Genomic DNA, 15,757 nt, shown 5'->3' with positions numbered 1-15,757 from the left:
ACAAATAATATGCAAACAAACCATTATATTAGAATGTTTGTAGTCTCAAGAAGACAGGCTTATCAATTAATCCGTATAAAGCCCTACTGGGGAGCAATTCTTTCCGTTCCACTCCTACTTATAAACATTCACATCCCTTGAAACGATTCACTCCGAGGGACAGTGGTGGGTGGTCGTACGTCTGCGTGTTTACTGACAGCAGGATCGGATTGCCCATCAACAATAAGTCATGCCACAAAAGACATTGACTGTCGAAAAAGAAGCTGGTTTTCATTCGCCGCCTTCACATTTATCATGAATTTTAGATAACATGACGATCTACAAGTCATGACTTATAAGGTCTAGACTTTGGTTCCTGTGAGCAGCAGTGGGGGTCACACGATCATGTTGTCTGGGATTTGAAAATCTCGTGAGATTGCGCAGAGGTACAGAGGTCGAGAATCTCAAGAATTAGGAAAAGAATTTGCTGTCACATACACAAAGGAATATCAGCTTGTCGGGGTTTTGGCTTTGCACGGATTCAGTGACGTACATGAATGTCTTGATGGGGACAACTTGGCTTGTAGTTGTGCATAACCCTGCATATGAATAACGTCATTCTACAATTAATCATCAAAAAGAAATCTGGTTAAAACCAATTCCCAAGCCACGCAGATATGGCCAAAGTGCCCTGGAATGTACCACATCTCGAAATCCAGGCCAGGTCAGGAGTCTCTCTGGTAGGATTTACTGGTGGTGAATAAAGTCGGGCATGGGAACGTTTGCAAGGTGGCAATAACTTACAAGAGGGAGCTGAGCTGAGATTAACACACACAAGAGCATCATTGCCGGTAAAAGAGCCTTTTACCTGAAACGTAATGCGTCCAGCAATGTGGAAAAAACTGTCCCAACATGAATCTGTCAATGTGCGGTCTGAGGTCAGTAAGAGTCAACACGGTCACGTCGTCAATGTGTATGGGAGCCCAAAAATGACAAAGAAAATAGAAATAAAATTGCCAAAAAAATAACACGACAAATTCAAAGATAACTATACAAATATAAAAATTTGCCAGCAATAACTAAATTGCAAAAATTTATACATTTTTTCATATGTATTCATTTTTTTGTTTTTTATGATCACATTATTATTGCCTTTTTAAAAAAAAAGTACATGCATTTCCACATCACCCGAAGGATGGAGGATATGTGGAAGTAAATCCAAATTTGAAAAAATAAATAGATGTGAAATAAACTATTTATTTCCAATGTCACTTCTGGGCCCCCATATATGTGATCATTAACTATACAGAGATAACAATCAACTGGCGACTCATCCAGGGTGAACCCTGGCCTACGCCCATAGATGAAACTGGATTTGGCCCCAGTAAGCCCCGCAACCCCTTAGGGGGGAAAAAGCGGCAACATCACGCGACCCTCACGGATAAGCGGAAAAAGAAAACGGAACGGAACGGAAGATAACAATCATTGAATATATTTAAGTCTAAAAATGTTGCTCGGGTCTGCGTGCATGTGAAGCAGTTTGAACCTGTCTGAGGAGCTTTCACAATCTCTGGTGATCCTTGTTTACAGAGGCTTATCAGTTTCAGATAAACGACTTCCATATCTCAGGAACATATTTCCTCAAAGCTCTTATTCCAGGTTAGCAGGTCACATGATGTATTAACGCTTTGCGATTCTTTTACACTGTTGATTTAACCTTTAACACCCTTGAAAGGACGACAGACACTAAAGACACAAGGGTGTACACGAGCAGCCATGTGGAAAGCGGAAGGTAAATTATGAACTGGCGATATCCTTGTGCAGATTAAACACAAGTTGAGCTCAACACAAGCAAACCATCATGGAACAAGACAACACCTATGATGAGAATGACAGCTGAGCAAGTAACAGCAAAAATATTTGCCAAACTAACCGTCATACTACAAAGGAACAATTGATGGACTCAGGAACAAGTAGCTTGGGAAAATGCGTAAACATTGATTCATCCAGATTTTGACTGAGTGTTATGCTTTCTCTTTTAAACCTCTTGCGCAGGCTTTTCTCATATTTTTTCCCTCTTCAGGCATTTTGACATACATGCTATGAATTACCCCAAAAGATCTCTAAAAAAAATTTTCAATTCAAACATGAATGTTGATGATGTTGCCAAGGGCTCCACAGGTGCATTTGCCTGACACATAGAAAGAGATTTTCCGAAAAGCAAGAAAAACAAGACAGACTAATCTCCAATGAAGCATGTAGTTCTCATGCTGGTGATTTTTTAAGGGGAATCTTTGGAAAGGCGATAGACATGATGTCATGTCTCACTGCTGGATTCCACCCACAGATGAACTTTTAATCATAAAAGTTTGCAATGCCTGCTCCCCTAAATTTCTCACCATTTTGGGAAACCACCAAACCCACATACGGGAGGTTGACAGCATTTTTAACCTAAACCTTTGTTCAAACAGACAAGAGTGAACAAATAACAAGAAACGTTTACAAATAGCTAGAAAATGACCAAAAGAATGAACAAAAACACATTTTGTATGTATTTATTAATTGAAATAGAATTATGCACATAGTTTTTTCAGTGTTTTTGAGAGCGTGTGTGTTGTTAAAGGAACCTTTTGGGTTTAAATATTAGGAAAAAAGGCGAAAACCCATTAATAACACTTGAAACTGGGGTGCGCAACCTTTGCTAAATACCTCACAGTCAATTCCGCCCACATAGGATTTTTTAAAATCTTCCATAGACACATCTGCCCACAACCTTAAAATTCCATATTGTGAATTTATGACCTTTTCCTTACCTCTTATGCCTTTTAATATTCTCGTGTTTGAAATGTGCTGCTAATCGAGCAGATATGATTTAGAACTGTGAGACGAGTGGACGTCAACCAAGTGATACGGTTTTGTTTTGTTTTTTTTGGTCTTTAAGGTCAGACATGGTAAGCCACATGAAGTGCACGTACAGCTGTGGCATGTAAACAAGCTCTTTTAAAATGCTGCGATCATATCCAAGAAAGGGAGAGTCATGTTCTCAGACAGCTTAGGAGGAACTTGATGGAGCATGAAGGTGAACTGCTCAGCAGCCACGGACACACATGGATGCCCGTCACACGTTGCGCCTTCCCTGAGGCAGAACCAGACACTCCTTATGTTTTCATGAATCCGTTGCTTGTTTTTGTAACAATGCATCACATCTGGGTAATGAAAATGGATGACTCTCTGCGTGCCCGGTCTTTCTCTCTTTCTCGTGTTCCTGTCGGTTTTTCAGCTCAACCTGGCCGAGCTGGTCTCACGCTCAGGAAGCCGCCTGCGCAAGCTGCCCGGCTCGAAACAGGAAGTGTTTTGTGTCTCTCTGCAAATATTTCATCACTTTGCCTGCAGGCTCCAACGGCCCCCTGCTAGTCTGAAAAGGACATAAAAATGCACACACATGTCTGCCTCATATGATGGAGAGGTACATTTTTCCATCAGTGTGGGTGTGAGCCACTCCTTTTACACTCATTTTGTTTTGGTTACACCAGTTTCATCCTGGGACCACCATGTTACTGCATGTACACCTGCAAAACTGCTCATACTCTGACTTACTTTTCTGTCTGAATATATGTTAAAAAGCGCGGCAGTCTTAAACATTCAAAATCAGGTCATGAAGTCACAGCTGACTGCATTCGATTCCCAAGGAATAAAAAAATAATAATATTCCGTTCAATGAAGAACCATGACCATCTTGTATTAAGCAACTAGATTTACAATGCTGATAAAATGATTTGTTTGGATTTCAGGCAGATCTTTCAAACCAAAAAGCGCTGGTAAATCCACTTTGCAACACCCGCTTCAGTCCAAATAACTGTCAGGCGGAGTTAACATAGAGAATACTTTTAGTTTTTTTTTTACATATTAGATAAATTAAATAAGTGACATAAATGAATGAATGAATGCCTAATTAAGCAAAAGGCTATCAGTGAAACAAATTTAGGTATTGTCCTTCTCCAGCTGGCCATCCCAAAAATGCACCAGAATACATGAAATAACATCTGCCAAATTCTGAATTTTCTGGGGGAGGACCCCCAGACCTCCCTTCCCCCATTTGCACCCACTTTCGTACAAATAAGGTAGGCGGGGTCCGTACGCAACTGTGCCCAGGGGGACAGTAGTTCATAATTGGTCACTGTATTAATACAATTTATAATGTAATGTTATAGTGTGACATTTGTGTCAATAATTGTCAAGCTCAGACGACTCTGCGGTGGTGGGAGGGGGGCATGAAACCAAATTCTGCTTAGGGCCCCCAAAAGGCTGCTGAAAAAAAGAACTAATGACATGAATGCTAACGATGCCTCTTGTCTCCTGGACTTCTAAATAGGCAACACAGTCATCATATCAGCTTTAAAGCCTGTTTTGTTTTGCTTGTTGTTTCTTGCGCTGTTTTTTTGTTTGTGAAGACGCAAAAGGGTACTAGGATCCCAAGTTCTCATGAATCAACTGACTTTCTGCGCAAACTGTCACTCTGTCCAAAACAAGAATAATTACACATCACAGCCAACTTTGGCTTGCTGACCCTACTTTGGACAGCCCAGCACTGCACCCATATGAAGCACCAGAGTGGGAAAAAGACCACTGGCCGTTTAAAAATCATGACTTCATTTCTGCTCGTGTTCATCAAAACAGAGTGCTGCTTGAGCAATGTTTCTCTTCGGCGCAAAGTAAATTATTTTGCTGCCGTTTCCCGCAAAGCTCCGTTAAATTCAGACAAATGTAAGCAGAGAGTGATTTGTCTTTCTCTTCCCGCATTTTCGCTCCGACTTCTCGATCCATCTCCTCCTCCTTGGCTCTTTCCTCTTAGTTTTCACAGATAAAAGCCAAAGATTTGAAGGACTGTGCAATAAAACTGAATAACACAACGTGGATTCATCTGTTCAGCTGCACGGCCCTGTCATATTTCATCCGCAAAAAGGCTGCGAAAGCTCTTTTCAGCACGAAAATCACTGAATGAGTCAGTGCCAAGATCTGGTTCTACTGATTTCCCAATCGCTGGGATCGGTTTTCAATAAGCAATTGATGGGGCAGTGTCCACATAACGTACTGTTCTCCAGACATTTTGACCTATATCCTTTTTACTTTGGTTTAATGGGGTGTCAGAGACGAACATCTGACCCGAGGAACACAGTTTTTTAACAGATGGACAGGAATCATACTGGCATGTCAGGATGTGAGGTCTGATGGTCGTAGAAAGTGGCTCACCTTTCGTCCTTGTTCCAATAAACACAGCTGTCTATGACCAGGCAGGGCAAAACTCAGGTCACAGACGTATCCTGTCCTCACAAACACACACACAAACACGCGCTAGCACTGACATTAAATAAGGTATGTTTTGTAAAGGAAGACGTGGACAAAAACATGATGTTTTTACGATCATTAGTATACATCATGGCTGTTTTCTGGCTTTCATATCAGAGTTAACATGTTTTAACTTCTGTGAATTGATGCCATTGAGTTCAGTGTTTTGTTGAATAGGAGCTGAAGGAATTCAGTGTCTTCCAGTGACTCCAATCAGAAAAATAACCTGAACTGCACCTGTTATAAACATAAATCAATAATAGATCGCTTACTTTGACATTCTATTACCTTATTACAGAGAATAATAATTCTGATAAATTAACAGAGCAAAATGTAATCTTTAGAATAATAACTGAATTATAGTTCTGCTCGTTGTAATTGACGCACAGACAATTCTCACCAACTCTAAACACTTATTAGCTTTTTTTAGTGTCTTTTAGCTCATTGTTTTGGTTTTTGAAAGATTTTCTGCCTCAGAACGCCGTTCCCTCCTGAATGTTGATCAGGTTACCAAATGTCCCACCACTAGGAAAAAAATAAGATAAAAAAAGATCTGCATCACCGTTAAGAACTAGCAAATGCAGTGAATAAAAGTCCGCAAGAGTCAAACCAATTTTAACTAAAAAATTGTTAACGCTAATGTGAGGGCAATCTCCTTGTTGAGGTTGAGAATTTTAGAATCAGTGTGATGAGTCGGATCTCTTTGGCACTAAATGTCATCCGATCTACATTCCTGTAAACACCTCGGGCAAAGAGAATCACCCCTCATGTGACTTCCTGACCCTTGGAACTTAAGGGGGAAACTTCCCCTCCTCTCACATCCTGATACATTCTCTACAATGCATTGATTACTGAATTCAAAACTATCTAAATGCTCACACATTTTCATTATTACAGATAATCCACATTTACTAACTTTCACAGACTAACTCTACTCACTTTCTTGTTGGGCCAAGTTTGAAAACGTTCCCTTTATCAGCTATAAAAACAAGTGTATTCTGAAAACTAATAGCCAGATTTCCGTGAAGTATGCTGTGTAATGCACCCTGACCTTATTATCCAGTGTCACCATCAGTTCACAATCTATATCTGTCTGTGTGCATTATATCTTTGTTTGTCAGTCAGCGTGATATTAGTAACATGTCACCACTGCTGAAGACGAAAGCAAATAGACAAACCAAACACTGTGGATGCATCAGCGATGCCTCATCTTTGAATACAAGTCCCTTTGTCTGCTATGCGTCTATAACGTTGGCTCAAATGTTATGTTTATGCAAGTGCCAGATATTTTGAGCAACTATGAATTTGTTTTGTAAAGATAGTAATTCAACAGTAACATGGTAATCATATGGTGTCCATGAGTTTGTGGACTCAAGCAGTCCAGTAATATGACATCATTTCTTGAGCAGCCATGGCTCATCAATACTTTGCTAATTTGCATAGCATGGTTACTTACCGGAGGTGGCAACCACAGTCCATGCTCACGTCACAGAAACTACAAAAATCCCCCAGAGTGAAACCGACAGATCAAGTGGCCTGTATGGATGTTCTCACTTTTATGCAGCTGGTTGCCTATAAAAAAAGGTTCTTTTAATGGTTGATGGATGTGTGAAAAGACACACGCCTGAGGGAACCCTGGAGAAAGAATCAGAAATTAAAGTGATTATTTACCAAGACATAGCTGGCATGCAAATTAGTGTGAGCGCCAGTTTATTTAGACAAAGGTTCCTTGTATGTAGCAGCAGTTATAATATTATGTTTTGAACCTGCAGGATGCCGGAGGGAAAAAATGATGGAAAGCGGCAATAAAAAAACAAAAAACAATTCATTGTCGTTTGAGGGCGCTTGAGTGAGAGTAAGTCAGAAATTCCCAACAACATGAAACAAACAAGTGTGCAGACTTGACAAAACACACGTGAACATTTCTAAACAGTGTAAGTGTCATGGTGAGCGGGGTTTGTAGTTCCCATTATCATCAGAGCGTATTTATTGTCAAGGAATGCAGAAGAGGACAGGTGTGGCACTGTGGTATCACAACAGATGCCAGCACCCACTGTTAAGGATGAATGATTGTCTCATTTAATTCAGATATGAAAATAAGACCTTCAAATTTATAAACATGTTGCCAAAATGTAGACAGGGGGGTTCAACCTCAAATATAATTTGCTGTCTGCTGTTGTAGTGATTTCAAACCGATTTCAACAAGAAAAACATTCAGTAAGTTGAAATGAGGCATCATAACTTGAAGTGACAGTCAGGGGATACTATGGATCTGGTTAATTCATTGTAAATTAGGAGCTGTGGTGGAGTGGTGGTTGAGAATAGACTGCTTTTTTTGATGATACTGGATGTAAGGCTTCTAGAGTCCAACTGGAGGTCTTCTCTCCCACAGAAAACACTGCTCCTGAACACACCTTGTCAGTGATCCTGCCTTTAATTCTGTGACTTTGTGACATCAGGGTACGTCACCATGTAACAAAAGCATAATTTATGCCTATATTCACAGTAGAAGTGAAATTAACTGGAAGCTGAAAGCACAACCAGAAACACAGTGAGCAGTGCTGGCTCAGGCATGTGTGAGCTGACCAATCAGAGCAGACTCTGTGGTGTTCGCAGGGGGTTTGGATTATTCTTTTGTACCCTGGGTGACCATGTTGGTCTTGTTTGGCTAATAGCAGCAGCCAATCTCCACCACCATCACCAGGTACACACATGATCATCACCACAGTCTACACCTGTACTACAAAAATAACATTTAAAGGCTATTTCAAGGTTCAACGCTCAAAGCAATAAGCCTCAGCGTTCATAATATTAGCAGTGCAAAATGATGCCAACACTTCAGCAGCATGAACAGCCCGGGTCAGACAAGGTCAACTGCTTGTGTTTGCTTAGACCTGTCTGAATGTGGGTCAACCCAGGTTAAGTACAGAGGTATGACCTGTAGCTGTATAGGATGAAAGCTGCATGAAAGGTTTTGGCATGCATCTTAATTTGCTAATTATATAATGCATCTCCCCGTCTCCGTTTCTCACTCAGTCTCAAGTACACAAATACTGTGAAAGCTGTGAGACGTGAAGAACTTGATGTTTGCTCCTCGAAGCTGCCAGAGGGAAATATTTTGCAACTGTCGAGACTTGTTCCTCTAAAGCTTATGTTAAAACCGCACCTGAGTGTCGAGCTGATGAGCATAATTATAGCCATAAGTGTCTGAGGTTCTTTATGAATGTACTGATTGAGAGGAAAAACCTTTGGGGGGAGATTAAAAACAATGTCTAAAAGCAAACAGAAGTAGAAAAATACATACACAGAGAAAGATGCCAGGGGAAAAGCTCAGTGCTTGACGCATATTTCTCTTTCATCCAGGAAGTCAGGAAGGACTCCCACTCTCCAAAAAAAAAAAAAAACAAGTGACGGGTCAGATGTGTGACAGTCGGCTTGCGTCCTGTGGGACTTCTGGGTCTCGTCTTTTAACACTCTCTCTCTCTCTCTCTCTCTCTCTCTCTCTCTCTCACACATACACACACACACACACACACACACACAGCTTGACCAAACTGCAGGAGGCAAAGATAAAACTGTGTGATCTCTTAAAGCATGAGCTGTCAGGATAGAGAACATACGGTATGTTCCATAGAGTCAGTGCTGTTGGGGCGGTGAGTCATGCCTCAGAAACGTTACATCTGCTCGGGGGTGGGATCAACTAATTGCATTTATTCATGTTTCTCTAGTTGAGTGGCTTTATAGTCAATGCGTATAAGCCTATAAGCAAGTAGGAAAAGTTGGTAGAGATTTTGTCAACGCTCTGTGAGCAGTGGAAAATAAGATAAAAAAAAAACAACAGCCAATAGCCAATAAAGAAAAGGTCATCTGGCTTTACTTTGCACATTCACACATTTTTAACTTCCCAAAACAAAAGAAAACAATGCACACCAATAAATTATCAGTAACAAGTTCTATCCCTGTTGTTTGATAAAAAGTTACACAACTCCTTGGATAAACTATTAAAACAATAACAGGCTTTGGGAGGACAGTTAAACATTAATGTCACAGTTTGTTCATGGTGGTTCTTTTGGACACACAGCCAGTATGAGTTGCAAATTGATAACCAAGCTGTGGGTTTCAATTTGTTATCAGGTTGCTTTGGGTCAACCATTAACCCCTTGATTTTACAAAACAACATATTCGCTCATGTAAAGGAAGGTCAGCAGTCATGGGAAGTTGACTTCATCTCACATCTGTTCCTTAAATGTGTCGAGGTCATGACAAGATCCATCTGAGATAGACACAAAACAGTCTTGCATGTCATGCATTGGTACTGAATTTCTGTTTTCTTAGATATGTAGTTTATGCATAGTTTGGTTTACTTAATCAACCGGTCAGACAGATGATCCAGTTAACATATTAAACAATATATTGCTTTATGTAACCTCGCTTCTCTTTATGGATCTACAATGATTTTTCATCAGTGTGTCTTATTTCCATGACGATATTGATATGTAGCTGAAGAGCGTACATCAGCGTATGCAGATGACACAGCTGTGTGTGCAATTTCCTCATGTATCAGTAACTCATTTGTGTTGACACTAATTGTGCGGTCAAGTTTTGCTCTGACCACTTCCGGATATAACTTTAGTAATCTGATCTGATAGCATCATCACTACCACATGTTTTTTATGGACCAACATCTGAATGTCTGCATGTGAACAGTGCAAATGTGATAATCATAAGAATTGTAGACGTTGATTGATCACAGCCTGTGACTCACAGGATGTTAAAATTGGGTTATAATTTTCTAACTGATATATTTTCGATATTTTGAAAATTTTCCTCACATTTGAGATGTGAATTCATGTTTTTTTTTAAAAAAGAAAAAATAAGTTATATGCAATTTTTAAAACAAAATGTATAGAAAATAGAAGCTAAATGTTAAATATAATTATTAAATGTTAAATCTTAATGTTAAATCCACTGGTTAGATATAATTATTGAATGTTAAATCTAAATGTTTGACGTAAATGTAAAATTCTATTTCTAAGTTTTAAATGTTAAATGTATATGTTATATATTAAATCTAAATGTTAAATCCAAATATTAAATGTATATGTTACATATTACATTTACCGTTAAATGTTGAATCTAAATGTTCAAACATTATATTAAATATTATATCTAAGTGTTAAATGTTCAATCGAAACGTTAAATCTGAATGTTAAATGTTAAATCTGAATGTTAAATCAAAAATGTTAAATCTATATGTTAAATGTTAAATCTATATGTTAAATGTTAAATCTATATGTTAAATCTATATGTTAAAATGTTTAATCTTAGTATCAAATGTTAAATCAAAATTTTAAATCTGAGTGTTGAATGTTAAATTTAAGTATTAAATCCAAATCCAAATGTTAAATTTAAGAAGATGTGTTTATTAATCCATGCTTTGAATCACAGCAATAACTTATTCTATGAACATATTTAATATTATTATATGATTGTTTTGCTGTGTTTTGCTATATTGTTTGCTACATCAATTGTCTATCATCTGTTTATACACCAGCCTCCAGGTGTGTGTGCCCACATGAGACGTTATATCCCTTAACAAAAACATTAATAATCACTATATTCTTATTGCAATATATACCTGCTTATCAATGCTACATAGGCAAGGTTGTTACCATGTGTAAATACTGCATAATTAATTGTTTTAGGGATTGCTCACAAGCTTTGTCATCAAACATAATCAGAGTTCACTGTCAGTTTTCTGCTGCCAGTTGAGCGGCTTCTTGATCTTCATCTTGTGTTTATAGATTCTCTTTTAATCACTTTCACAACAACAGATCCCACCACTGATGAATTGTTTTGAAATGTTTATTGGGGTGAAATCCAGTATGTTAAATCCTCGTCCAGCGAGTTCCACCTTTAATCTCAGCTGTTCTGCAGGACTGGGGGAGTAATTCGACTCTCCCTGGGGGGGTTCACTCCTTGTGAAAGACATGGGAAGCTTGTGTGGGATGTGCGATTAGCTGGACATTCTCTGGAAACAGACACACAAATATGGACCGTCCTTCTCTGTCTTTACTGGCAAATTCAGAATTGTGCAGCCCCTTTTTCAGAGTTTGATTGAAGGAATGCAAGGATTGACAGATGAGTACAGACAAATCAGGACTTGCCTTTCAGTGATCTGTTCCCTTATTTAGAACAAAGAGGATCTTTAAGCTTTTATACAGCTCTCAAAGATTTGGCACTCGACACCGTGTGACAGCAAAACATTCATAGTCGTAAACCTCGTTAGTAAAATAAACAACAAAATACAGATCTGTACTTGTAGGGGAGAAGAGCAGAATGTAATAGTAAGCTGGCACACTCAAATCAAAAACACACTATTAGGATGGTTATTTTCTCCTTAATCCCAAACCTGTTAATAAATGTCAATGATCTATTACTGTACTAATCTAAGTGTTCTTTCACAGGGTTGAGGTGCAAGTGCACTTCAGCAGCCGATAAATTTCCTTGTGGCGTTTTCATTAGTTCTCTGGGGAAGACCAGAGAGTCTGAGGCTCGGTCACATGGCCTGACTTACACATGACCCAAACCCCACAAAGTGGACCTGAGTCGAGATGTGGAGGGGGCTTGAGGTGGGCTGGGGGTGGTAGTCTTGGTAAATAATGCTCTTGGGGCAATTTAAAAATGTCTTTCTCAGGCTGGGGCAGGACCTCTTTTCAGTTTTCCACGTGTAGAATCCAAACACGCTTCAAGTGTTGGAAATTAAAACATTAATAAATGTTCTTCAGACCTCCACATTATTTTATTGAAATGTGGTGTGACTCTGCATGTGTTCAATGTTTCTTACTAAAAGATCATCACAACATCATTTAAGTGTAATTTCTATTGAATCATAGTTCTCAACAGATGGAGATCTTTTGGATCTTCACTTCTGGGAAGGGAGAAAAAAAGTATCATGAAATAGGAATGCGGCAGTATTTGGTTTTTTTGGTTTTTTACTGAGAATGATGATGTCTAGTTACTGGAAGTAGACCAAGTTGAGTCTCCCTGTTTTTTATGTTTCAATGTTGTGTTTGCAAAAGGTCGGAAAAGCACACACTTATTTTTTCAGTGGTTAACTGGCTCTCTAAATGTCAGGATTCTGCAACTCCATCGCCATGAAAATAAAGGTTGGCAATGTACATTTCTCTAACATTTATTGAAATTTTGCGTTGCAACTTGACGTTTCTTTAGGGCCAACTTTCAATTTTATGTTGTGACAATGCTGTACCTATGTTCTGATCAGGTTTTGGCACAAAAAACACTTGGTAAGGGTTCGAAAAAGACAACATTTTGTCCTAAAATACCTGTTTTTGTCACCACAAACACAGCTGGAAATATACAGTGATGTAAGGCTTTTAAATGCTGATACATGTCAATCATATCCAGTGGAGGAAACAGCCATTCTCAGCTGGTCACAACAGCTAGAAACTTTTAAAACTTGATCTGGAATGGTCAATTCAAAGAAAATCATCCACAGGAGTTATCCCCCTGTTTTGGAACCTGGCTCAGCAGCTGTCTCACCTAGCTTAAATCCAACAGCATCCCCTCCACCTTTATGACGTCTCCTCACATATCGTAAACACGTGATGTGAATGCGATATAGAACATGTTGTGGAAATGTCAGTATGGTACACAGGACACAAACAAATGTGAAAGTAACAGTGTTTTGCAGGAATGTCAACCGCCAACATTTTATTTTGGTAACTGCGCTGTATTCGGAGGCTGCAGATGCAGTTTGTGCAAACCAGCATGTTTTGTTTTCGTTGATCAGAGTGTGTGGTTTCCTTCCTCTCACACTGTGGTACATCGAGACCTTTCCCCCTGTCTGAGCTAACCTTTTGTTCTTTTTGTCAGCTGCAGAGAGTGCTAATTATTGCTATATAGCTGAATCCACCCACAAGATGCACTGAAACCCTCCACAGCGTATTGTCAACGCTGACCAAACACTGGCAAGCCGTTTTTTGCTTTTCATGAAATCAAAATCATCCATAAGTTACCTGCCGACAGCATGCACAGATTTAACCCCACCTAAAATATTTAACTAATTTGTGAAAGAGCCACAGCAGACATGTCCCTGAGCATACCGCATTGTTCTTGTTTTGCATGCTCAATGTTTTGCACCCTTGGGTGTTTATGGTTTTTGTCTCTGCTCCCAGCCATCATGCCCCAACAGTTAAACGTTGTGTTGCCACTCTATCATTGTGCCAAAGCCACATCAAGTGTAAACCAGACGGCACTATCTGGTTGGCTATCGTGTATGGGAGTAAAATAGCTGCTGCCTTGAGGGCAAAAAACAACCTGAGAAACTGTTATTATCGAGCCAAGGTGAAACTCTTTTAAAAATAACTCAGTGTGTTATGAAAAACATGATAAAAAGATATTGTATAAATAGTTCCTTCGTGGAAACGGCTTGATGACCTGATTACTTGATTTGTTTCTTAAAAGATTTCAGGACTTTCATGAGTCTCAATCAGGCAAATTAGATTGTGAATAAATGTATGATAAAGGGACCTAAAGGGAAAGTTCATATTTTTTCAAGTCTATCTTAAAAAGAGACTTACAAGTCCGTGTGTCAAGGGATTTTGTGCCATTACTTACATTGGAATCACTTTAGAAAGTGGATATCAAGGAGCAATTACATAGATGATAAAGCTGACATATAAGCACGTGAGTTTTGTTGGAGGTCAGACCCTGGGAAAATGTAAATCTATCCTCTCTCTTTCAAAACAAAATAAGATATATTTGTCAAGTATTGTGAGAGGAGGACCAGACAGAGCGGGGGCGGCATAGTCACAGCCAAGCTGATCAGTGTCAGGTGTAAAGCCAGACTTCTAAAGGAATAATCACCCAAAGTCACATCGGATTCTGCTCCGATCTGGGGTTTACTAACGGGAGGAGAGCTCAGAGATTACTTTTGAAGCAGTGGGATAAAAAAGTGGATTCATCTTCACTTTTGTTTATCAACCCGACTGCAGCAGCGATCTGTGGAAGTGAGCTTGATTGTCCGGTGCTTATGTAATGTGATGTTGACTGCTGACTGCCGATGGTGGGAAAAAAGTCCGACACGACTAAGCACAGACAATCATGACATGTTTTGTCTCATTCTTTGACTTCCTTTCTCACTCTGACTCCCTCCCGGAAGTTATAGTGACAGGGGACCGAGTGAAACGCACCATTACCTTGAGAAACATTTTGGGTAATTTAAGCACACAACCCAATAAAACATGTGACAACGTACTGTTGTTTCTAGACATTTTTATGCAGAATTCTTACATTCTTACTTCTTATCTTTAAGGGCATCTTTGCAAATAGACACCAAGAAATGATCAGAGGAATGACAAACCAATAGTTTGTTAGTCATAACAGAGTAAAACTGGGTGTTAAGAAAGAGCTTTTATACCCTATATTGCATCAGAAGGTGTTCAACCTACAGTGCCCATGCTAAACAGAGTTCTTACAGTGGTGATTAAGCCCTGCTGTGACTTTCCTGTGTTGGCGCACTGGTATTGGCATTTTAACCACTGGAGCTACTTTTGGTTGGTTGGCTGGAGCAGGCCGTCCTCAGGAAAGGTGAAGAAAAAGGATATTTAGAATGGAGCTGTGTGAATAACTGTAGCAGGTGCTACCACATGCTCTTCTGCAACCCTGCTGGTAGCAATAACATTAGGATTGTGTAATCTTGAAAGCAGCACAAAAACATCTAGAGTGTGGTGTTTACTTCTGCAAATTCCCTTTTGATGTGCTTGCCTGTTGATGGATTTATAACTTAGTCAAATGTGGAGTCATAACACACAAACTAGGGGGTTGTATTACTTTAAAGAGATCTATCAAAACCATCAATGAAACATCACATGAATAGCAAAGACATGGTCTGGTGAACTATAATTTGACACAGAGGTTGTAATTGCTACTTGATTTGACCTTCTTTAAGCTCTAACTGTACCTTTCTTTAGGTTCAATCTTCTGTTTTAAGTATGATTTTGTATTTTATCTTGTGACAAGGTTGTGTTTATGCTCCGGTGAGGTTTAGGCACAAAAAGCACTTGGCCTGGCAAAAGAAAACATCACGTTTTGGCATAAGGAGAGCAGATAGCAGGATCCACCTGTTCTGGTACCTATACTGGCAAAAACCAGAACAGGGAAAGATACCAATTCAAGATCTCCCATGACAGGGTCTACCCCCAGACAGGGCAAGTGATGGAAACGCTTGAAGAAAACAAAGACATCCCTTCCTCTTTTTTTAATGAGAGAAACCGCACCCTGAGGTCAGAGGAAGTGGTATCTCTGTCAAGGTTGCGTTAGTGTTTGGTGGAGTACATGACACGTTTGCGCCGTGGATCACGCCACCGCTTTGTAACAGCGTACACACACTAACATCCTGCTCTAAGAA

Source organism: Sparus aurata, chromosome 12, assembly GCF_900880675.1.
Source record: "Sparus aurata chromosome 12, fSpaAur1.1, whole genome shotgun sequence".
In the NCBI taxonomy this organism is placed as follows: Eukaryota; Metazoa; Chordata; class Actinopteri; order Spariformes; family Sparidae; genus Sparus; species Sparus aurata.
The sequence above is the reverse complement of the archived record's forward strand: the minus strand, read 5'-3'. Positions refer to the sequence as shown.